The sequence below is a fragment of the Anabrus simplex genome, chromosome 3 (assembly GCF_040414725.1).
Source record: "Anabrus simplex isolate iqAnaSimp1 chromosome 3, ASM4041472v1, whole genome shotgun sequence".
NCBI lineage: Eukaryota > Metazoa > Arthropoda > Insecta > Orthoptera > Tettigoniidae > Anabrus > Anabrus simplex.
This window is the reverse complement of record NC_090267.1, coordinates 379,826,545-379,853,171: the sequence shown is the minus strand read 5'-3', so window position 1 is coordinate 379,853,171 and position 26,627 is coordinate 379,826,545. Positions and strand designations below refer to the sequence as shown.

Sequence of the window (26,627 nt, the reverse complement as noted above, 5' to 3'; positions counted from 1 at the left end):
ATTTAAATTCTGAACTGCTCAAAATTTTAGAATAATATTTCTCTGACCCTGGGCATTGCAGAGAGGGTGTTTTCTCTTGTGTCTGCCCAATGGACAGAGGAAAGGAAGAGGTTGTTATGTGTAAATGCAATGTTTTAAGTACAATGCAGCATGAAACATGTAAGTTGTAGTGAGTTCCATAGGTTCATTTAAAAATCAAACGAAGTTTCTCCCTACGTGCGGCCAGTATCCAGTATTCGGGAGATAGTGGGTTCGAACCCCACTGTCGGCAGCCCTGAAGATGGTTTCCCGTGGTTTACAATTTTCACACCAAGCAAATGCTCGGGCTGTACCTTAATTAAGGCCACGACCGCTTCCTATCCTGTCCCATCGTCGCCATAAGACCTATCTGTGTCGGAGCGACGTAAAACAACTTGTGGGAAAAAAAAGTTCTTTCTCTAAGAAATTAAATTAAATGGCGTATGGCTTTTAGTGCCGGGAGTGTCCGAGGATAAGTTCTGCTCACCAGATGCAGGTCTTTCGATTTGACTCCCGTAAGTGACCTGCGCGTCGTGATGAGGATGAAATTATGATGCAGGCGACACATACACCCATCCTCCATGCTAGCGAAATTAACCAATGATGGTTAAAATTCCCGACTCTGCCGGGAATCGAACCCGGAACCCCTGTGACCAAAGGCCAGCACGCTAACCATTTAGCCATGGAGCCGGACGGCTGTGAGAATTACGAGTGGTACACGGAAATGGGGTGTATCTATATTCCAATTACAGTACACACTTCGAGTGGAGGTGGGGGCGAGTAGATAAAGTTTCGAATAGAGACCCATTTCCGAAAACGTACCGTTTTCATACTGCAAGAAAACAAGTAACGTGGATAGGCCGTGGTGGCCTAATTCATTGGCCTGCACTTTCGCCGGTATGGACGCCGCCGGACTGTTTTCTGTGGGGCCACATGAAGAGTCGGATTCAGAAGACACCGTTGCGCAGGTTATGGCAGTGGCGGATGTTCGACTACCAAGTGTTTGTGAGCGAGTGTACCGGAATATAATACACAGGTTTGTATCGAAGTGATTGGTAGCAACGTCGAATCGTTCTTATAAGTGGGCGCAGACGCGATGCTACAACAATGTACGTAGGTCTAGTTCGCTCCACTCATCCGCAACAGACGCGGGACATTTAAAATTGTGGTGGTGTTTTGCTTCTATAAACCCTCAAATTGTGTAATATGAATTTATTTACATCCTGTACCTAGTGCATTATAAGTACACATTATTGCAGTAATATGTATGTCCTTGTCACTAAATGAAGTCGATTCAAGCGCACTAATCTCAGTTTCTTATAATATATGCTTCTTTAAATCGGCCGTACTAATTAGGTAAATCATGTCCAGGTTTTGAACTCTTAAATTGCGACAATGTCCTAGATTTAGACTTTTGGGTTATGACAACTCTAACGTTTATTATTAAAAGTTATGTTAAAATAAAATCATTGTAAACATGTCGTTTGTGCGAAAGCAAAGTTTGTAGAATTTATCAGACTTCACATTTTCCTCTGCGATGTAGTATTGCGGCCTTCTGATGGAGATTTGACACACGCTAGGGGAGTGACGTTTCTTGGTGACGTGTTTGTACCCAAGCAACGTGATCCATGTTAGCGGAGTACGACAGTACCTTCCACGTAGCTTTTTGTGGTAAAGTTGGAGTGAGGAGCGAGTGGGTTGGCAGGGCCGGGGAGTGGGAATATAAAGCCCCTTGAACCAGACCCAACTCTAGAGGGTTTAGGCAAGTGGGGAGGGGAGTAGAGAGGGGGGATTGTGTTTGAGGCAGAGTTTCCTGATATGAAACAGGGAGAGATAGGGTGGGTTGGGGTGGGTGGTTTGGTTGGGTGGTCCCTGCTGGACTCTACAGACTTTTGGAAGTACGCTGCCTGCCTAGGTTTCCCCATTCAGCCCCCACCCCCATGTCAATCCAACGGAACGCTGTTGCGGTGTGGGGAGTTGGCAATGAGGGGGTGGATGATAAAGAACGAGGGTGGGAGAGAGATGGAGAACATTGTACGGTCTGTTACTCGTCCGCGAGACGGAAACATAAGTTGAAATATCGATACTGGGGTGGGGTGGGCTTTACTTGCTGATGTGTAGACACCGTGTAGTTTTTGTTCTTGGAACGCAGCGTCTAGCTAGATCTTTATTGGAATAGCTTCTCTCAGCAGTAAGAATTATCTCTACGCTAGTGCCTGGAGTGAGAAATAACGTCATTTAACACACCCTAGATTTGAAGCCTTCGTACAATGATGAGCATGCAATGTTTAGGGTCAATGACCGACCTACATACCGTGTATTGTAAACTGCTTCTTCAGGAGTCGGAGTATTTAAAACTTGGCTGTGAATGGAATGTTAAATGTCACTCGTACGTTGTGCTTGTAAGTAATTTCTGTTCTCTTATTTGGACATCAGCTGTTCTCTATTATAAAACAAACAAAATTATTTTTTTCATACATAACAAGCTCGCACCAGATTCCTAGGAAAAATGAAGTGGTGGTGCTTTGTTCACAATGTAGGAGCACTCATTTAGATGCCATCCTCTCCTATTCCAAACTTTTCAACCCTTCGCATTTAATGCAGCATATATTTACTCTTTCATGCCTCGGCATTCCGCTATCGTCTCTAACTTCCATACAGCCCTTTAAATTCATATGAGTGATTCCTGGATGTCTCAAGATTTATCCCATCAGTATCATATCCTTTTAGCAACTTGATTCAGCAACTTCATCTATGATCCGAACGACTCATTCACCTTTAAGTTCTTCTGCAACACTAAATATCAAAGATTTCTGTTCTCTTCCTAACAACACCAATTATTGACCGTACAATGGTACGCTGCACAAAAAAAAAAAAAAAAAAAAAAAAAAAAAAAAAAAAAAAAAAAAAAATCTTCAGAATCGTCTTTCTAATTCATACATACAGGTCCATGTCTGAGGTGGACAAATGAATGCCTAGGAATGATTTCCCAATTCAGAACTGGAATTTGAATAACTATCAAGAGTACGTACATCGTTTTTAATAATATCATTACCATGAGTTATTAGCCTGAAGGTCTGTAACAATGTTATTGGTTTTACGTCCCACTTGCCATACTATTATAGTTTTCAGAGACGCCGAGGTTCCGAAATCCTTCTCCGCAGGAGTTCCTTTGCGTGCCAACTGAAGTATTTGAGAACCTTTAAATATCATCGGACTGGGCCAAGATCGAACCTGCCAAGTTCGGCTCGGAAGGCCGGTGTTCTACCGCCTGAGCTACTGAGCCCGACGCCCGAAGCTTTACTGAGCCAACAAAACGTAGGCTACTACTACAGATTAGGTCTATCTGTTTTATAGAAAATTCCCTAGAGCACATGAAGGAACTAGAGACCAACATATGGAATGGATTGGCTAGTTCTTTTTCCTTCGATACTGCTGTTCTACTGCACTGATGTTGTACGTAAGTAGCCTATGTATGTATGTTATGTTTACAATTTGCTTTACGTCGCACCGACACAGATAAGTATTATGATGACGTTAAGGTAGGAAAGGCGGTTCGTGAAGAAATCTTTTTTTTTTTTTTTTGCTTTACGTCGCACCGACACAGATATGTCTAGTGAAGAAATCGACCGAGGTCTTAATTAAGATACTGCCCCAGTATTAACCTGGTGTGAAAATGGGAAACCGCGAAAAACCATCTTTTGGGCTGCCGAAACTAGATACTGGCCGCACTTAGCGACTGCAGCTGTCGAGCTCGGTACAATATGTTTTACGTCCCTCCAACAGTCTTATGACGATGATAGGACAGGAAGGAGTTAGAAGTGGAAAGGAAGTGAATTAAGGTGTGTAAAATGGGAAAATACGGAAAATCACTTCTAGGGCTGCCGACAGGGAGTTTGGAACCCACTATCTCACGAATGCAAACTGACAGCTACGTGATTCAAAACGCATATCCTCTCGCTCGGTCGATAACGATATCAATAGTCACGTAAAAACTACAAGCTTGCTTAATTTCAAATCAGGTTTCCCAGTCCTGTCGTAGAGCGTGCCCTTGCGAACTGAACTTTGAAGGAAGGGGCGTCCTCCCAGTCTTATAAGTCCTTCTGTCAAGAGAGGCAATCTGCTCCTCATACTCCTTTGGGGATGTATGTGCTTAAAAATCAATAGCGTGTAATGAAAGGGGTACGAAAATCATTCGATGAAGGGGCGGAAGGATAAGTTAATGAGGGGAAGAAGGGACTTCATTTAGAGGGAAACCACTCCATTGCCACCTCCCCCTTGTAATTCGCAACGCGAAATTCGGTAAATAAATCATGCCAGCCTATCACTGGACGATGCGCGTATTAGATTTCTCCCGGGTAATGAAGGAAGAAGAGCAAATCTCGCAATGTCGTCGCACAGGATTATGTATAGTTGACCACAGTTTTATTTTCATCTCAACTCCCTATCCCTTTCTCAGATAGAGGAATACATCCCAAGGAATACTTCTAGGTCTGCAGTATAGCACTTCCTCCACCCCGTTAGTGATATGCAGACGAAATGTCCGTCCAGCTGTTCTCACCTCGTGGAGTGAAAAGGGTTTTCAAAGAGGAATTCTGGGATGAGTGGTTTAGACGGTAGAGCGCTGGCCCTCTGAGCCGAAGTTGGCGTGATCTATCCTAGCTCAATGCGGTCGGATGTATTTGTAATTGGTGTTCAAATATGCCAGATTCGTGTCGAAAGGTTTACCGGCATTTAAAACAACTCCTATAGGGCGAAATTCCGGAACCTCGGCGTCTCTGAAAACCGTAAAAGTAGTCCGCGGTATAAAAAACCAGTAATAATATTATCATCAAGATATAAAAGTAATGGGTTAACGATGTGAAGGTTCACAGTTTAGAGTTTAGAGTATTATGGATTTTAGCTCCTACAAACTCCATGAAAAAGAAAGTAGAATGCCTATGTTTTTAAGAGAGTTGTATGAAACCGTGGTAAATGGTTCGCGTCAAACAGAGTAGAATGGCTGGGTTCGACCTTACTTCTTGACTTCGTTATGAGAATTGTTTATTTCCTTCTTTACAAGTTTCTTTACGTCGCACCGACACAGATAGGAAAGGGCTAGGAGTGGCAAAGAAGCGGTTGTGGCCTTAATTAAGATGCCGCTCCTGCATTTGTCTGGTGTGAAAATGGGAAACCACGGAAAACCATTCCAGGCTGCCGACAGTGGAGTTCGAACCTAAGCTCACACCTGCGCGCCCCTAATCGCACGGCCAACTCACTCGGTATATGTCCCTTTAATTTCTCAAATGACTACATAGTTCTGAATGGAACAAGACATTGTACTTTGCAGCCTACAAGCAATGTAGTGAACGATGTTTTGTTTCTTTATTACAAGATATCATCATGTTTCAGACTGATTTGTGAAGCTGAGATCCTCAATCAGAGCTACACAAGGACATAGCAGAGGCTATTATTATTATTATTATTATTATTATTATTATTATTATTATTATTATTATTATTTGGGGTAATGATTAAACGTACATTTCGCCCGGTTGTACGGCCGGATACCCTTCCTGACGTCATTCCTATGTCGAGGGATGGATTCGGGTGACTGTGCGGTGGGTATATGAATAAGTGTTAAGACAAACACAAACGAGCGTTCTCCAGCCCAGAGAAATTAATCAGATGCAACCAAAATCGTCAGCCCGTTCGTGGATCGGATCCATCTGAGATCAACTGTCTGATATGAGAGCCAACGGATTCCGTCATGAAATCCAAGCAGTATATGTGCGGATTTAGTCACGCTGACCACCATTTCAGTAAGCAGCAGTCGCCTTGGCAAGTCAATACTCTTAATAAACTGCATATTCCATGATTAATCCAATAATGACGCGAAAAATTGCTCCTTAATGTCCCTGTGCATCTGATGACATTGGTCTCGTACTTAACACTCTTTAATGCCCATTCACTGGCCAGCATTCAATCCTGCTACCCTGAGCACAGAAGGTCATGGTATCAAACAACTACACTACGTACTCGGTCCCATTCTGGACATTAAAGAACATAAAATACCGTATATACAAAGGTAATGCACGTAAGTATACAATCATGGATATGTTTTTGAGCTTAGAAGACGAGAGAGGGAGTACAGATTGTTTTGTCGCTCCCCTTTTAGTAGCCCCTTACGATATGCAGGGGTACTGTAACGGTTCAAATCGCGTTACAAGCAGTCATGTGTATTATTATTATTATTATTATTATTATTATTATTATTATTATTATTATTGTATCTGTATTACTACTCTTATTGTAATTATCATTATTGTTTGATGCAATTGTATAATCTGTTCGCATCTGGAGTATGCTCATCATCCAGACTCTTTCTTGCAAAGAATTTAGAGTCTAATTTATTTTTCAGATTTTACACCTAGTTCATCCCAGATTTTAATGTTAATTGTGTGCTTTTACAATTTGTTTAGTTATTAGATGTATTTAATTAAGGCCGAAACTAGACCCTAATTTAGTAAGGTAATTCAATAATATTGCATAATATAGTATTGAAAAAGGTGGACCATACGACATTAATTCAATAATTATTATTGTGATCACAATTCAATACGAATCAAAACAATGAAGTTTATATCCTGTGGAAGTGTTATGGCAAAACCTCCAGCAAAGTCTGCAATGCAAAACTTAATGTTGAAATGACGTGAAACGGACTCTGTAGCGAATAGAAACCGTAAATGTCCGAAAAAAAATTCGAACACCAGAAATCATTGCTTAAGTGAAGGAAAGCCTGGTACGAAGTCCGACGAAATCTCAACGCCGTTTATCTGTGCAAGTGGGAAACATTATCAGAAAGGATCTCCATCCGTATACTTACAAATATACTGTTGTGTACTCGTTCAAGCGTCCAGACGAACCTTCGCGTGTGGAGTTCTGCCAGTGGTTTCTCAGTGAAGTGGAGTCAGGAATTTTGGATCCTCAGTTTTTCATTTCTTCAAATGAGTCCATTTCCGGCACCTCCTCTGATGTTCGTTAACAAAGGTTAATCCCACATCAGTCCTCTTGTAAACATTTTCCGGGCCAGCTTTTATTTCGCCCGCTCTGTAGAAGCGATGTTGGTTTTCTGTCCATTCAAAACTGTCTACGCTAAATGATGAAGCTAATTCCAGAAAGACCCACCAGCCCAAAATCATTTCCATGTTATCTTATGGATCCTCGTACGTCATGGACAACACTCGGCTGCAATGCTGTAATTGAGCTCGCTCATCCGTTTCTGATAGACAATGAGCAACTTGATTGCGGTATGCAAATCCGCTCAGCTCTTTAAACATCCACCGAACAGACCTATCACTCAAACGGAGTTTCAGCGATATTCGTCGTGGACTACACTCTGGCGACTGTAACACCTGTTGTAGACATCGTCCACGATTCTCGTTTGTGGTGACTGTTCTTGGCCGCTCTGTTGTCTCCCTTTCGTTGGCATAAACCTGATTCTCAACGACGGAACATTGTCAACGGCAGCTAACATCGTTCTGTTATGTTGGTGGCTCCCCATTAAATCGCTCCTCTTAGCGCTCTTTCTTTTTCTTTTTCTGTCTGCCCGTCAATATTTTCTTATCTATATTTATTTAATTGCCCTTTGTTGGAACAACATTTGGTCATCCTCCGTGTACAAGAAACACTCACAGCACACATACAAAAACATAAATTGTCAGTGCAAAGTACATATAAGAAATGAAAACCAAATCGTCCACAGTCTTCAAGTAGAGAACACTACACCTAATCTCTCTTCAGGGAGAAGAGGGGGAGAGCAAACAAATCACTGGCAACAATGCGAAGAGCACAAAGTCAAATTCTGATAAACGCGGTTCTCAAAAAGTCCATCACAGCATTGAGAACTGAATTGTTTTCACCGTGCAACACCAATACAGCGTTGGTCGGGAACGACACTTGTAGATCAGATAGTTTAGATAGAAAGCGGGTTCGAGAAGCATCATAAAGGCCTCACTTAAACGAAATGTGGTTGAGATCTCCATCCTCCACATACTGACACCGACAGCACGGTGAATCCAAAACTCCTATGCGATGGAGATGTGAAGTGAATTCGTAGCGCGCTTTAAACGTGAAGCAAATTGGCCCATTCTGACGCCCCACTCCCCATGACCGCAAATAATGTTCCACGATCAACACTTTCTCCTCTATTGTGAGAACCATAATTGAAAAAAAAATCTCTTTACAGGCCATGAAGGCCCTGGAAGGGGTGGAAGATAAAGGCTTCCAGTATCCGTAACCTCGGCACTTACTGTAGTGGGGTAGAGTGGTTAAGCTCTACGCCCAACCGCTTTACCCCCAGGAATGAAATCACGTATGGCTTTTAGTGCCGGGAGTGTCCGAGGACATGTTCGGCTCGCCAGGTGCAGGTCTTTTGATTTGACCTGCGCGTCGTGGTGAGGATGAAATGATGATAAAGACAACACATACATCCAGCCCCCGTGCCAGCGAAATTGACCAATGCTGGTTAAAATTCCCGACCCTGTCGGGAATCGAACCCGGAACCCCTGTGACCAAAGGCGAGAACGCTAACCATTCAGCCATGGAGCCGGACACCCCCAGGAATTAACCTGGTACTCACTTTTGGTGTAGTCTGAGTGAACCTCAGGGCCATGTGCATCTCCGGAAGTGGAAATCTCGCTTCTTAAATTTTTGGATTTCCTGGCGGGGAATCGAACCCACGTCCTTCCGGGTGAACCGAACATGAAGTCAACGTAACAATGAATTCAAAATATTTCTAACTAGTGTACGGTATTATATACAATAAATAAATATTCCATTGCCAGGGAAACGTGGACAGCAGATGAGCAATAATTTCAGCGTCGTTTGTTTGCCACATATCGTACAGTGCGGCAAGTACCCAGTATTCGGGAGATAGTGGGTTCGAACCCCACTGTCGACAGTCCTGAAGATGGTTTTCCGTGGATTCCCATTTTCACACCAGGCAAATGCCGGGGTTATACTTTAATCAAGGACACGGCCGCTTCCTTCCCACTCCTAGCCCTTTCCTGTCCCATCCTCGCCATGAGACCTATCTGTGTCGGTGATATGTAAAACAATTTGTAATAAATAAATATTTCTTAATGTAAAAATTTATGAGTTGAAAAGTCAGAGAATGTTACTTTTCGTGTAAAACACCGAAACGCCGGGGAATTATGGGAACATGTGATTAAATCCGAGGACATTCCAGGGACAAATTTCCTCCGCGGACAAGAAGTGAATTCGAGGAATGTCCCCAGCAAACGGGAACCTCTGGTAACCTGATTGTAAAAACAATTTATTGAAAAAGTATTTAACGCAACTGCTACAATACTGAATTAGCTTTGTGTCAAGAACTGCAGGAAAAAAAGAACACTACGATCTTTTTAAAAAAATCTTATTTGCTGGATGACCGTAAAAGTTCGTTAAGGACAGTGCTCCACTTGTTTCGGTCTGCGATGGTACAAGATGTTCCGGCTAACTGAGAGGGTGGGGAGGTAGAGAAATTGACTCCAGGCAGGCACACTGGGGGCGGTCCGCGCTCTCCACCTTGCTGCAGGGAGCTGTCTGAGTCACAGGATACTCCGACCATCCTCACACTGGAGCTACAAGAATTACTGTTACTTTAGGAAGACATGACATTAGGGTTACCACATCTCCTGTATTTTAGCCTTATTTTTTCAAGTCTCCCGTCTCTCGCCCGTATTTTAAAGGAATCTCCTAAAAAATCTGTGGTTTTTAAATTACGCGCAGAATAGCTGGGCACAGCATTACCAACCGTACGGTTTGAACCGTAGATTTACGGTTTTCAACCCTTTATGTATGGTGTACGATTCGAATGTCAAACCGTACGCGTTATACACGGTTCTGCAAAATGAACACCTTTATTATTGGAAATGTTAAGATTTTGTATGAAAAATTATTTTTTCTTCTGTTTGAACATCTCATTTCCTGCACATGTATGACGTTGCTCCCATTTCTCCAGGGGACTCCCAAGCTTTGAATGTTGTGATTCACCTTTTAGCTGGTTTCAGATCAACCAGTGAAGCGCCTGAATAGTCTGACACGTGGAATTTTTCTGTCTCACACTGCGGTCGGGATAACCCTACCCCAAACTTCATCAACTGTGGATCTCATAGTCGTATGTTTGTTCACAGTCACACTCTTGAATCAGCCCACACACCGAACTCAGTCAATCGTTTCTTGACCAGTGTGAAGTGTAATGTAACATCAGACATGTAACAGTGCAACGTCTAGTTGTAAATCTTATGGATAACATGATTTCGTCAAACTTATGAATAATGTAATTTAATGTAGTCCTTTTAATAAAGACAATTACAGTATTGTAAAGGTAGATTTATAAAATCTAAATTTTCACAAGTTGATACTTTGACAATACGGGCTCTAATATGAAATTTATAACGTGCAATATTGTTGATGTACTTACAAATTCTTTTGTGTGACAGTGCAGTGCTTCAATTCCTTGTTGGTGAGCTTACTATGTATTAATTATGTATTATTTTCTTTGGCGTTTATTTTTAATGTGAAATAAGTAAAGATGCGGTTAACTGCTGATTCGAAACAAGTCATTCGACACCTAAAAAGGTAAAAATTTCTGAGAAAACACCCAAAAGGAAACTAAAGTACAGGCAGTCGTGGGGGAGTATAGACAGCATAGGAAGTGGCTGCATCCTGATCCAACAAGTGAAAAAAGGGAAAAGTGTACATGTTGCATTTTTTTACTTCTAGTAATACGTTTCAGTTAGGTGTTCCTATTTGATAATATTGATACTTACTACTTTTGCACGCACTCTATTGAATTTTAGTGTATTTGGGTGCGGTTTTACAATACGGTTTTTTCAATTTTCGGAGTTTGGCAACTCGATATTTTGTTGATAATCGAAACTTAGGTTACCTTTCGATTAAACTTCGATGTTTTATTGTCGTGTTTGTGAGCTTCTGGTTCCAACGTTTGTGAGTACCTTTCTGTTCTTGCATATGGCTGTCAACAAAGGTAATTAATCTAAACACATCGTGGGTGGATGAACAAGCGGAAGTGATAACGAGCAGAGTTTTCAACAGGAAAATCGAAGGCTCAATATATGTGTTTCATCTCGCAAAATATTACGTATTACATCAATAATAATAATAATAATAATAATAATAATAATAATAATAATAATAATAATAATAATAATAATAATAATAATAATAATAAAGGCGACTGACTCGTTGGCTGAATGGTCAGCGTACTTTCCTTTGGTTCATAGGGTCCCGGGTTCGATTCCCGGCCGGTTCGGGGATTTTAGTCGCTTCTGATTAATTCTTCTGGCTCGGGGACTGGGTGTATGTGTCCGTCCCAACACTGTCCTCATCATATTCAGACAACACACTACACTACCAACCACCATAGAAACACGCAATAGTGATTACATCCCTCCATATGGGGTTGGCGTCAGGAAGGGCGATAGCGAAAGAAGAAGAAAAAGAAGAATAAGAATAAGAAAGGCGTATTACCTCCGGAGAAGCCTGGTGCATGTCTTCAAAACTGAAGCTACAAGATAACTTCCACCTCTGTGAGTATATGGCCATACCTATGATAAACTCTAACGTTAAAAGCGGCATATAAATTCAGTCCCTGACCCGCCGGGACCCCTTGGACCAAAGGCCAGCCTGCTAACCATTTAGCCATACAGTCGGACAATTAATGAATAACAAATGTAGAGGTGCAATAAAAACAGTTTTGTTGAACTCGTAAAAGCAGAGTCACAAATTGTCGTAAATGTCAGTTATTCTTGTAAAGAACGTCTCAACATTTTGAAACCCAATCTAAAGGTTCTTAATGCAGCCAAGTTCGAAATATTAAGCAGACATTTAACAACGTGCTTATCCCATTGAAGCGTATATCTAGTTTTCGAAAGTCATGTTTAAACACAGTAGTTTTCTGGTTTTCAAATCTCCCTTTATTTCAGTTTTAAAATCTAATGAGCCTACACGACGTATTTCATGCTTTCCAGGTCTTACTGTATTGTGTAACCATAGCCCTCCTTTGAAAGGTAAAACTTGATACCAATATCTCCGTAATTGATGGTAGCGCTGTCTGTGCCCATGATGACTAATATGTATTCTGATCATAGGTAAAATCGCTCAAAAAAGTGCAAGGTATTGTATGGTATCGTATGTTTCTCGCATTTGATAGTTTATCAGACTTAATTTTAATTATTGTCAACATATTGTTATGCCAGCCCTGTCGTACCCCACTTGAAAAATTCCTGGAATGGATGCGTAAGTCAGGCCGATGACCTCCCAGTCGGCCGGAGGACATAGTGCTTTCTCTGCTCCATCGTTCTCTTCGTCTGGTTTCCCCGTGTACTTCTGGAAGGTGCAACGAGAATGTTTCGTTTCTAGTCGAGCCCGAAGAGATTCTAGTACCCCACCATCAGGATATAAAGAGGCTAGCCGCGAAGAGTCAGTGAGTAATGGGAGTGGAACGGCAGAGTGCTAGCTATTGTCAGTGTCACGCCGGTATCAGAATATCGTCGTGTTCTGAACGGAGTACTGTGTGTGTACTAGAGTACTGACTGGTGTACTGTATGAGTATCGACGTCGAGTGAATTGGACCTGGACGGTAGTAGTGCTAGACGTTGTCAGTGTCATCCCGGCATCAGAGTATTGTCGTGCACCGAGCGGAGTACTGTGTGTGTACTACCATGGAGTACCGACGTGGAGTGAGTAACTGGATCTGGACGGTAGTGCGACACATCGGTCTTGTCAGCAGTCGAGCAAACTGTATAGCAGTCTTGTTCCAACCTGTGTGCAAGTAGCTGCTGAGAGGAGTGACTGGTGCGCAGGAAGCCAAGTGAAAGTTGAGATATGTCAATCAATATTACAGAAGGATTGACCGTTGCAGGTAAATACCAACAAGCTGGAGACCGGCTGTGAGGACAAGAGACTTTTGTAAGTGGCCACTAATTAGTCAAGTGTTGTCATTCATTTTCAAGTATAATTGTGAGTGTGCACTAAATCAATCAATCAATCAATCAATCAATCAATCAATCAATCAATCAATCAATCAATCAATCAATCAATCAATCAATCAATCAATCAATCAATCAATCAATCAATCAATCAACCAATCAATCAATCAATCAATCAATCACCACTGATCTTCATTTGGAGCAGTCGTCCAGGTGGCAGATTTCCTATCAGTTGTTTATCTACTCTTTTCTTAAATAATTTCACAGAAATTGGAAATTTATCGAATATCTCTCTTTATAAATTATTCCAATCCCTAACTTCTCTTCGTATAAATTATTTTCTCCAATTTGTCCCTTGAATTTCATCTTTAGCTTCATAATATGATATTTCCTACTTTTAAAAACACCACTCAGCCTTATTCGTCTGCTACTGTCATTGCACGCCTTCTCTCCACTGACAGCCCGGAACATTCCGCCTAGTCGAGCAGCTTGTTTCCTTACTCCCAGGTCTTCCCAGTTCGAAGTTTGCAACTTTACTGTTTTGTCGGAAATCACCCAGAATAAATCGTGCGGCTTTTCTTTGAATTGTTTCCAGTTCTCGAATCAAGTAGTCTTGGTGAGGGTCCGATACACAGAAACCATGCTCTAATTGTGGTCTTACCAGTGATGTATATGCTCTCTACTTTTCATTCTTACTGCAACTCCTAAATACCCTCATAACAATATGAATAGGTCTGTAATCTTTATTTACAATACCGTTTATATGATTACCGTAATGGAGAATTAATTCAGTCATCTAGATTAAATTAGTCCAATAAAGCATACAATATGTTTAGCTAAGACCTTAGTGTTATCCGTATTCCTGTATGAAGCAGAATGTTGAACCCTAAAAAATAGACCAGAAGCACATTGCTGCATTCAAAACATACTGTTGAAGGCGTAAGTTGAGAATCCCGTGGTCTGATAGGCCTATGAGAACCAATCAGTCAATAATAAACGAGCTCATACTGAAAGTGCACTTAAGTGCAATGGTAGAGCAGTCCATTACCAAGTAGGCTACGTCGGGAACGATGAAAGGCAAGATGGCGTAGAAAAAAGTAAAGTCAAAAGATATGTTAGTTGCGGGGTAGAGTTTTAAGATACGTTGTAAATGCTACAGTTATGCATGATAATGGCAGAAAACAGGACTTCATGGCGAGAAAGCTAACAGGATAGATTGATGTATACATTTCATTGGGTTTGGCAGACTAATATGTAAGAAGAAAGGAACGGGGAATTAACAAATTACCTAGTCCGCCTAGTCAGTGACACCTAGGCTATCAATGATGGATCTGTTGAGGATCCAACCAGCCTTCGTGCTGAGGACTCTATATACAGCTGCTTCAAGAAAATAATCCGAAACAACTCCTGCACGGTTTTCAGTCATTTATGAATAGTAGTGTAAATTTCAACCGTGAGCTTACGATATTCTAAAGAGTAAGGATGCGCTTACGAAGAAAGAACATAAGGCCTTATACTGAAGCAGTGCTACAGAGAACTGAGGTGCGACAAAAAGTGCAAGATCCTTCCCTCAGTTCCCTTTAATAACTTGGCAATATCACTGGCACAAAGCGCCAGCAAACTGAATTAAATAATATTCAGGGAGAATGCTGTCGTCTCTCTGTTTTGTTTTTACATTTTAAGAGCCAGCCAGTAAACTTTTTGCTAGGTAAATTAAATCGTCTCTTGTACTACAGTAGGATGCTGTCGCTATGGTAACAGTGTAAATAAAGGGTTTTTTCGTCTCTTCATAAAAACAACAGCATATCATTCAAAGGAATGAATTCCTCTCCGACAACTATCGTACATCGCACGTCTTTGATAAAAAAAAACCCACAGAGGCCTATAGTACTTTTAAACTACTTGAAATGAAATTGACCGAGCTGCTCGATAGCTGCAGTCGCTTAAGTGCGGCCAGTGTCCAGTAATCGGGAGGTAGTGGGTTCGAACCCCACTGTCGGCAGCCCTGAGGATGGTTTTCCGTGGTTTCCCATTTTCACACCAGGCAAATGCTTGGGCTGTACTTTAATTAAGGCCACGGCCGCTTCCTTCCCATTCCTAGGCTTTTCCTATCCCATCATCGCCATAAGACCTATCTGTGTCGGAGCGACGTAAAAAAACCCACGATATTCATGTTAAGTTAATAATTACTGTCCGGCTCCATGGCTAAATGGTTAGCGTGCTGGCCTTTGGTCCGAGGGATCGTGGTTTCGATTCCCAGGGGAGTCGGGGATTTTTAACTTAAACTGGTTAATTCCGATGGCTCCGGGGTTGGGTGTGTGTGCCGTCTTCAGAGATTCAACTCGAAAAATCTGCATCAGGCCTCTCCAGAGGTCAAGCATTATTATTAATATTATTATTATTATTATTATTATTATTATTATTATTATTATTATTATTATTATTATTACTATTACTAATAATAACGATTACTGAACTCATTGAACATAATTTTGATATCATAACTTTATAGAAACCACGGGAAGAACATCTCCAGACGTAACAAGTCGAGAAGAGTGACATTCACCGCGTCCCTTCCTCACGTCACCTCCTGTCTTCTTCCAAGTTAAACTCTCGCATTTTTAAAGAGAAGAGACGATACTCTCCGTGTTGATCAACTTCTCTCGAGCTGTTTACTCTTCTTCTAGACAGGGGATTTGTACGCATTCCCCTTTGATAGCCAAGTCAGGATCCTGAAGAGACTATTTTTGCAAATTTCACGCCAGGAAACAATTCATAAAGCTTGTAAAAGAGGAGTACTTCAGATATACTTGCTCACGTAAACAGAATGCAAATAATGAAATGGTCCTATATCGACATTTGTATTTACCATAACAGAACTCATATTTATTCATACATTCCTTTGATGACTCTATTCGCCACCTTTTTAACACGGCTTAGTGACGAGGTTCAGTACCTCTCTGTGGTTAGCATAGTACTTATCCACTAATTCACCTCAAACTGGATTCCCGACTCAGCCCTTAGCACAACGGAGAAGAGGATTACACTCTCTGCCATAATTAAAAACGGTGGAAGTGGAGGGGAGTGGGGTTGGGAGAGAGGAGTGGCGTGATAGTCACCAACTTCTCACTAAGGAGGCCACGGATCGAATCCCGGGATATCTATCAAGAGCATTTTTTGAATGAAAAACTCCGTCCAGGAGTTCGGATTCGACGTAAAACTGGAGGTCCCATGGCTATGATAACGATATCAACACTTACGTAAATATACAAGATTGCTTACTCGTTGAAATTACTTTTTCTGGCGTTAAAATAGGGTCGTGTATATATAATACAGCCACCATGATTTTCGCACCAACCATCACAACATATTGTGAGGGAGAAGATGAGACTTTACCAAGAGGAAAAAATAAAAACTATCAGGGAAGCTGCAGAATTATTCTTTACTCCACATATCATGACTCTCAGAACAGTCCATTCCAATAAAGAAGATGCTCATTTAGACATCGAATCAACAGATGAAAATGAGTTATTTTGCTACATTGGTTTATTGTTAGTAATAGGCCCAAACCACGGCACGAACGTACCAATTCAAGATCTATGGTCTCTTCTCTATGGCCGACAAATATATTATGGAGCAACAAGTCGGACACGTCTCTTTGAAATAACAAGAATTATTATGTTTGATGCCAAATCTACAATAGAAATTCGCCGCCTGACGGACAAATTTGCTCCTTTGAGGGGGTTGCTTCAGAAACTCACTGAAACATATCCCAAGTATTTTATTCCTTGCCCTCACACTACAGTGGACAAAATGTTGTCTTTGTTTCGAGGAAAATTTCCATTCAAAGTATTTATTAAAGACAAGTCAGGGATATACGGCATTCTTATAAGAATGTTACCGATTCTGAGGCAAGATACATTATTAGTATGGATGTGTATCCAGGAAAGTCGAACAGTCCCCAAGATCAGAGTGGACCGGCAGAAATAGTGAAGAGACTGATGAAGCCCATTCAGAATTCGGGGCGCAACGTGACGACGGACTGATACTACACGTCGGTAGACCTGGCAGAAACACTCTGGATAGACTTCCAACTTACACTTGTTCGAACACTGAGGTTAAATAGAAGTCATATTCCTGAGGAGCTGAAGGCAGCAGTTGGGCGTAGTTTGCATTCAACCCTCTTTGCTTTCACCGATCCAGTGTCTCGTCGACCACCAGTTACTCTTGTATCACCTATGGTGAGAAAAAAAAAAGACCACTTTTGATGCTCTCAACACAGCACACAGGGGCTGTTGTCAACAATGATGAAATGAAGGAAACGGAAATCAATCTGCATTATAATTCAGTGAAGGGTGGAGTGATTACAGTGGATCAAATGGCAAGATATTTCTCTGCAAAGAGGGGAACAAGAAGGTGGCCCTTGTCTCTGTTCTACACACTCGTCGATATTGCAGCTGTAAATCATTTACAGAATATCTTCTGCATTTTCCAAAGTAGAAAGAAATGTAGCCGTAGAATTTTTCTTTCCAATTTTGGTCTTAGAACTAATGAGGCCTTATTTTGACAGCCGAGCCAACATTTATATGGGCTGCAGAAACCAATCATTATGGCAAAGGAGTCATTCCTAGATAGAAATCTGAGATGCGTTATTGAAGCTCCATTTCCAGTACCAAATCGGTCAGTGAAACGTGGAAGGAGCCACATCTGCAGCAGTGAAGTGTCGAAGAAGATGAAGTATGATAAACTGGGGAAGTCAACCATCACATGTTCCCAATGCAACAAACATGTGTGTGGAAAAGAGAGCAACAAAACAACAGTTTGTTCTAAGTGCAATATGGTTGATGACTCAGAATGACAATGATACTATTATTATTATTTATTAATTTTAATACTATCAAACATATGCAATTTAATATAAACGTGCAATGGGTTGTATCTTCCACATTTGTAATGTTTCATACATTTCATACATTATATTTTGTTTATTATTGACAAAGTAACTTGTCTTAAGTAATATTAGAAAAACATTTATGGGCCTGCGAGGCCCCCTCGTTAAATAATAATTTCGTGTGGCTATTTCTAGCCGAGTGCAGCCCTTGTAAGGCAGACCCTCCGATGAGGGTGGGCGGCATCTGCCATTTGTAGGTAACTGCGTGTTATTGTGGTGGAGGATAGTGTTATGTGTGGTGTGTGAGTTGCAGGGATGTTGGGGACAGCACAAACACCCAGCCCCCGGGCCACTGGAATTAACCAATTAAGGTTAAAATCCCCGACCCAGCCGGTAATCGAACCCGGGACCCTCTGAACCGAAGGCCAGTACGCTGACAATTCAGCCAATGAGTCGGACGCCCCTTCGTTGGTAAAGTATGTTACAATATATGGGTTGGTATTGCTAAGATTAATATGAGGAAAGATCTTCATTGGGGTAATTACGTAAACGGGATTGTAACTAAAGACTACAGATCTCTTCATCTGGTTACATGTGCGTATTTAGGGGTTGTAGAAAGAATGTAAAGGAGATGGCGTAATAGACTCTCTAAGAACCCAAATAGAGTATGGCTGTAGTGTATGGATCATTCACCAGGATTACTTGATTCGAGAACTGGGCAACATCGAAAGGAAGGCAGTGTGATTTGTTCTGGGTTATTTCCAACAAAGAGTAGAGTTACGAGAATGTTGCGCAAATTTTGGGCTAGGGAGATTTGGGAGTCAGGAGACGAACAGATCCACTAAGCAGAATGTTATTTATTTTACATCCCATGAACTACTTTTACGGTTTTCAGAGACGCCGAGGAGCAAGAATTTTGCCCCGCACGAGTTCCTTAATGTACCGACAAATCTATCGACAGAAGGCAGACGTGTTTGAGCACCTTTAAATACCACCACCGAGCTGTCAGTGGCGAGATGGCATGAAGTGACATTAGTAGGCAAATAAGTTTGAATGGAGTTTTTGAATGTAGGAAAGACCATAATGTGAAGATAAAGTTGTAATTCAAGGGAAGAAATGGGGAAAATAAGCTAGTAATTAGAGATTGGAATAATTTACCAAGCAAGATGTTTGATAAATAACTTCTTTGAAATAATTTTAAAAAAATAGATAAACAACCTTGGGGTTGATAACTGGATGGTAATGATGATGATATTATTATTATTATTATTATTATTATTATTATTATTATTATTATTATTATTATTGGGGGCAGGCATTTGGCTCAGTTTTACGACCGAGCGCCCTTCCTGACGCCAACCCTATGTGGAGAGAATTCGCCACCTGGCCGACGGTCCTAAATGCAGATCAGTTGTGATTGAACGTGCTGTCATTTAGGTTCGACGCCATCTAGACTGCCTGTGTATCAATTTCAACGTTCCGTTTTACTCTATAAGATGGCAGAAAAATGGACCTCTCTTGGACGATCCATAGCTGATTTGTAATTAATTTTGCCGGATATACTCGACTAGTGTCACCAGAGATATTGACGCAAGTGCGATAACAGGTATAACTTGAAAACAATATTATCTCACCCATGGATACCTAATGCATATATCGACCTCGAATAATAATAATTATTTTACGATTATTATTATTATTGTATGTATAGCTGTGAGTGTTACATCCATTTGGTATTGGTATTAGTATTATTATTACATCATGTGTACTTGCGATATGATCGCGTAGTTTTTGAGGTTATGTCATGAAACAGGCACTGTATATAAACATTTATATCAGTTCAGTTAATGTAAATACCTGTAAATTAATATTATAATTCATTCTTACCTGTATATATAAATTGTAATCTATAATTGTGAAACACACTGTAACTTCCAGAATGGTAATAGGTGACGAGAACGACCGAGAATATTCCATCCATTGTAATCTGTGTATTACGCACTCTAGAATTTTCACGAAGACGTATTTTGTAATGTAACTTCTAGAAGACTGGCCAAGCACATATATAAGGGGACGATCTTGACGGTAAAATTTAGTTGTTGTTTAGCAGAGTTATGGTGTAGCAAGTATATATCCGGGGCTGACATGCAATATTTGCAGTCTCCATATTGAAATACGCAGTCATCTGTTTTCAACTGTGTTTCGAAGTTGTAAACTCCATACTGAAGTGTTGGCAGTTGTTTTTAACAATGGCGGTTTTGTTGATATTCTCGAAGTGAATTGTCTTGTTGTGATACTGTGATTAAGGTTATATTGTGTTAATTTGTAAATAAAATAAAATAATTGTAGCAACTGACAGCATCTCGTGTGCGTCTTTATGGATACGTTAATATTTTACATGTCGACATTCAATATGGAGTGACGAATGTACTTCTCACCACTCTTCAAAAATCCGATTACCTCTGCCAGGTTTGATCCCGCGATCTTGGAATTCTTAGATCGACACTTGACTATCGACTCACAGACGTGACAAACACTCAGATAGGTTTTCGGCGACGCTGGTACGAGAAAGGGCAATAAATGTTACATTAAGAAATCAATATTTTGAAGACGTGGAACATTTTTGTTAGCTGGGCAATAAATTTACTTCTGGCGGGAAAAGCAAGGCTAACATCACTAGTCGAATCTTGCAGGCCGAAAAGCTTTCTTAAAAAATTGAAATCTCCTAACATCCAACAACTTGAATATTGAGGTCAGGGAAAAGTTCCTTCAAATGTACGGATGTGAGATTTGGACGAAGAGGAAATATGTTAAGTGCAGGCTTGAAGCTTTCCAAGCTATGGTGGTACAGAAGAATGCTCAATATTAACTGGATAGGGAAGACGACATACGACGAGCAAGTCCTGATGAAAATACAAGAAGAACGGAAGCTGTGGGGAAACATATCGGACGAAGATGCAGGGACATGTACTGAGGCTTGGAGGGACCTTACTGACTGTACTAGAGGGAAAGCACGAAGAAAAAAACAGTAGAGGAAGACCAAGATCATCTCATATTCAACAAATTCAAAATGATCTTCACTGCACGAGATATCAAGATATTAAACAACTTGCTCAAGACAGAAATACATGGAGAATGGATACCCTTACTCCTGATAACTGGATGGTAATGACGACGACGACGATTATTATTATTATTATTATTATTATTATTATTATTATTATTATTATTATTATTATCTATATATTAAAAAGTTCACAAACACAGCTTTGGCAAATCCGTTCGTCCATCCGTTCTATTGGGCCGATGTCCGGCTTCATGGCTAAATGGTTAGCGTGCTGGCCTTTGGTCACAGGGGTCCCGGGTTCGATTATCGGCAGGGTCGGGAATTTTAACTGTAATTGGTTAATTTCACTGGCACGGGGGCTGGATGCATGTGTCGCTTTCATCATCATTTCATCCTCATCACGACGCTGAGATCGCCTACGAGCGTCAAATAAAAAGACCTGCATCTGGCGAGCCGAACTTGTCCTCGGACACACCTGGCACTATAAGCCATACGCATTTCATTCATTCACTGGGCCGATTTGCTTATTTTTTGTTTTAATACGCCGAAATCACCTGCCGGTGAATCACGAGACAGTGATAGGTCTCTAAGATCAGCCAATTTTGAGTAATCATAAAATCAAATCATTAAATGATCACTCCATTAATTGCAAGCGAAGGCTTACTCTAACCCGCATTACATTCTGCACTCAGCAGTTTGCTAAGCGACTAATACTTTCATTGATATTCTGATATATGCGATTTTGATCCTTAGAAATGTCATTGCATGCAGCCATGTCAAGCCAGAGAATATACATTTCCTCTGAAGAATACTATTCTCTGCTAGATACTATTTGATTTTCTGATCTTCCCCATCTTCCAAATATATTCTGTAGATGGCAGAGCGTTCCTAATAACTTACAGGTTGCTAAGAGAAAAAAGTCTACGTACAAACAGATTCCAGCATGACATACGCCTTAGGCATTATCTGGGAACACCTATCGAAGGATAAGCTACCTACACTAGAAAGAGTGAAGGCCATGTATCTTAAGAAAGTTCTCTGCTAAACGCTCCTTGGAGACTAACCTATGAGCTCACAAAACATCCGTCGCATATAAAAGAACTGCGAATAAATGGATAGTTTTTTTTTTACCAAATAGACGGCATGATAACTTCATAATGGATGACTTCTGACTACGAACTGCGCTTCTTGTTAAATGTTCATAAAACGATTGAAAAGGTCAGGCAAAACAATATGACTACGGCAGGCATATCAAGACGAGTTATCTGACCCCTATTTATAACGAATGCTGCGGAGGAGCACGGGTCCACTAAACCCCATGGTACTACAGCTCTTGAAGGGCCTTGGCCTACCAAGCGACCGCTGCTCAGTCCGAAGGCCTGCAGATTACGAGGTGTCGTGTGGTCAGCACAACGAATCCTCTCGGCCGTTATTCTTGGCTTTGTAGACCGGGGCCGCTATCTCACCGTCAGATAGCTCCTCAGATCCAGGTAAAAGTCCTTGACCTGGCCGGGAATCGAACCCGGGGCCTCCGGGTAAGAGGCAGGCACGCTACCCCTACACCACGGGGCCGGCACGGGGCCACTAGTTACTATTATTATTGGGGTGGGAATTTGATGTGGATTTGGCCAATTTTCAGACCGAACGGCCTTCCTGATGCCAACCCTACGTAGAGAAGTGTATTGACATGTGTGTGTGCGTGTGTGTGTGTGTGTGCTTGACCTTAATTAAGATACAGCTCCATCATTTTAAATGAAAGCAACGGAAAGCCCTCCTTGGGGCTGCCCACGAAGAGGCTCGAAGCTAATAGCCACACGAGTCGTATCGTGCAGCCAACTCACTCGGTTTAGCTGTATAAATATGCAAGTTGCCCTAACTTCTAAGAGGTTTGCATCGAAAGCCTCCACACTTCTCTTTTCAAAGAAAAAAAGAAACCGATTGTAAAGCAGTAGACGTAGGGCCACGTCATCATGATTAGTCAACAAACACGTGTTTAAAAGATGTTGGCTCACTTGCAAGCCTCGCGAGAACTCTACCAATCACCTCGATGTCGGCAACAGGTTTCAGGCCGAGACTCCCCCCAACAGTCACAAAACTCATAAAAAAATAATTAAGGGGGATGATTGTGAACATCCATAAAACAAATTAACGACTTTGATATGTTTATTTTAAAGAGCTGCAGCTGTGAACTGAACAATCATACGAGGAGCCGTATGGATGGAAGAAACGATAATATAGTTAAAAGGCCGAGGTAATTTTTTGTATGATATATTGAAGCATGCAAGCTACTGGGAATCACAGACATATCTCACGTTCTGACGCGGGAAAAGTCTGTGCACCTGATTGTACGTGGAGACCGAACATTTTTTTTAAAACTAGAGCTATAAACTGTCCGTATTAAATGACAAATTTGGAATGCTAAGATTGGGTACCGTAGAATTCCTTACGAAAGGCAAAATCCAACTATTGTGAAAGTGTAAGCCCTATGATAGTGTAAAACTTAAATTCACCTTTCCTCTTATACGATTTTTCCACATCCTTGTCAGGTCCCGGGTGCGACCTCTGTCGCACAGTTTTATGGGCAGATGCCCTTTTTGATGCTAAACTTATGTGCAGGGATGTATTCACTATTGAGTGTTTCTGTAGTGATTGTGAGTGTGATGTGTTGTATGTATATGAAGAAATGTATATTATGACAAACACCCAGTCTTCAGACCAGAGGAATTGGCCAGGTACCGCTAATATCGCTGGTCGAACTCGAGGACTTATGAACCGGTGACCATTCAATCAAGAAGTAGGACTTATTATATACGTTGATTGTTAGCGTTAAACCTCGATTGGTCTTTTAAAATACACTAGTTTTAAACAACAGAATAACTTCCGCATAATAGGCTACATGATTTCAATAAAGCATTACCGGGCGAGTTGGCCGTGCGCGTAGAGGCGCGCGGCTGTGAGCTTGCATCCGGGAGATAGTAGGTTCGAATCCCACTATCGGCAGCCCTGAAAATGGTTTTCCGTGGTTTCCCATTTTCACACCAGGCAAATGCTGGGGCTGTACCTTAATTAAGGCCACGGCCGCTTCCTTCCAACTCCTAGGCCTTTCCTATCCCATCGTCGCCATAAGACCTATCTGTGTCGGTGCGACGTAAAGCCCCTAGCAAAAAAAAAAAATAATAATAAAGCATTGGTGGGCAAACAGCAGGTGACTAGTACACTGGTGCCAAGAATTAGGGATTGGATCTCAGCATTTAAAAGTGCCCGTTGAAGAAAGTCCCTTTCACAGCAAAATATATTTTATTCTGAATGTTAATCATTTAACATAAGATCTTCCAATACTGAAAAGTATGATAATATTTTCATAAATTACGATCGTGTTCATGTCAAATTTTATTCAATATTTAATTCATTTTTACTAAAATAAGGCACTGGTTTGGTGTACCTCTATATTACTTTAACCTGCATACTCATTTTCGTCAGTCATCTGTTTCATGTTTTAAAAGGCCGATGGCCTCGATATCTTGTTACTTAAAACAACAATTACCACTATTATGTCAGGGTATTGAACAAGAAGTCTACTCTGTGCTACTGTAAGGTTCACGGATGAGTTCATTCTATCAGTACATCTTCCACTTGATTTCAGTAAAGGACTGGTGGCCAAGTAGTATGTGAACTAGTACACATAGAAAGCCTAATTGGTGGAATTTTAAATACATATCATGATTATTTTTATTATTAATATACGTTAGGCAGGAGCTGTTGTTTTCGTAGACCTTGGAGAAACCAGGCAGTCAAGGGAAGCTGTGGTTTTGGCGGCATTGATAAAACAATAATTCTTGTTATCAGGTAAAGGTGTTTACGAACGTTACACAAGTGCTGAATATGTTATTTGGAGCACAACATTTAATATTTTACTTACATAGTGGAAATGTATAAATTATTTCTTCTTCCTTTACCTGTTAAACATAGCACTAACACAGGTAAGTAGCCTACTCGACTACACTGACATAGCAAAGACGATTGAGAAGGTAGCTGGTGTGACCTTAATTAATATGGAGCAATGGGATAAGTCTGGTGTGAAAATCGGAAACTACGAAATTACATCTTCGAGGCTGCCAATAGTGGTGTTCGAACACACCATCTCTCACACGTAACGAACAGCTCGATAAATAAGAAAAATATTTTCACAAGTGTCAGTATCCTCATCTCTTTCCCTTGTTAAGGAAATTACAGAATACAGATTCTATTGCAACGTGGCTCTCATGTGCTTTAATTTGTAATTCAAAAAACACTTTCTTCCAGAAACAGATATTCAGGAACAATTAACAGGGACGCCGCTGTAAAGATGGGGAATGGAAACGGATGACGGATTTTGTTTCAGAAATAACATGTTCAACTTCGTAAGCAGACTTACGGGAAACCCTACTCAGGGGTTACTGGTGTAAGGAAGTATCGAGTTTCAAGCCAGAATTTCGAGGAAGGGTGAACCAGCTCGCATTGCCAGGCGAAAATTGCCACAGCTCTAGCCTAGTTCACCATATGCGATTCTAAAAGGTCTATGTGAATGCGGTAGGTTCCCAGTAATTCACTCACCGAGCGAGTTGGCCGTACGGTTAGGGTCACGTAGGTGTGAGCTTGCATTCGGGTGATAGTAGGTTCGAACACCACTGTCGGCAGCCCTGAATATCTTTTCCGTGGTTGCTTACTTTCACACCAGGAATAAGCTGCGGCTGTACCTTAATTAAGGCCATGGTAACTTCCTACTATATACCGAATGCAAACTAACAGCTACACGCCTGAAACTGCGTCGCCAACTCACTCGATCAGACAATAGAGTGCTGACTTTCTGAGCCCAAGTTGGTGGGTTCGATCCTGGCTCAGTCCAGTGGTGTTTGAAGACGGTCAAATACATGAGCTTTGTGTTGACAGTTTTACCGGCACTTAAAAGAACTCCACCGAGACAAAATTCTGGTACTTCAGCGTCTCCGAAAACAGCAAAAGTAGTTAACAGGACGTGAAACCAACATCATCATTATTTTTAATCATTCTTACCACCCCAAAATCAGCTGAAAGACTGGCGGAAATATGATCAAATAGTCAAGTGCGTAGTCGTAGAGTATCAGTGACCCTAACCCTAATCAGGAATTATAATGCTGAAGGAGAATAAGATGAAGAGAAGCTAGTTGCTTTACGTCGCACCGACACAGATAGGTCTTCTGGCGACGATGGGACAGGAAAGGGCTAGGAGTGGGAAGGACGCGGCCGTGGCCTTAATTAAGGTACAGCCCCAGAATTTACCTGGTGTGAAAATGGGAAACCACGGAAAACCATTTTCAGGGCTGCCCACAGTGGGGTTCGAACCTACTATCTCCCGAATACTGGATACTGGCCGCACTTAAGCGACTGCAGCTATCGAGCTCGGTAATGAAGAGAAGAAGAAGAATTGAAGTGCGTAGCGTGATCCAATACGTGCACCTGAAGGGCACATTAAAAGCTGAAAATGTAGAAATGACGTTGTGAACAGATATAATTTATTAGTGCACTCTTATAGCAGGCCACACTCAGTCAACCACACACATTAGTGGCTACTGTGCTACCATTGAAAGGTACTGAGCTATCCCATCTTGACTGATACCTAACTCTTTGTACCACTGAA

The 26,627-nt window shown here is 41.3% G+C and overlaps 1 protein-coding gene and 1 pseudogene across 1 annotated transcript in view; one reads left to right on the top strand and one right to left on the bottom strand.

The window, feature by feature from the left end:
• The window catches only part of LOC136866397 (nucleolar protein 4), an 819,316-nt gene that overhangs the window by 313,306 nt on the left and 479,383 nt on the right, over window positions 1–26,627 (bottom strand). The gene's annotated exons all lie outside the window — the stretch shown is intronic.
• On the top strand, window positions 16,470–17,871 carry LOC136865901 (uncharacterized; annotated as a pseudogene).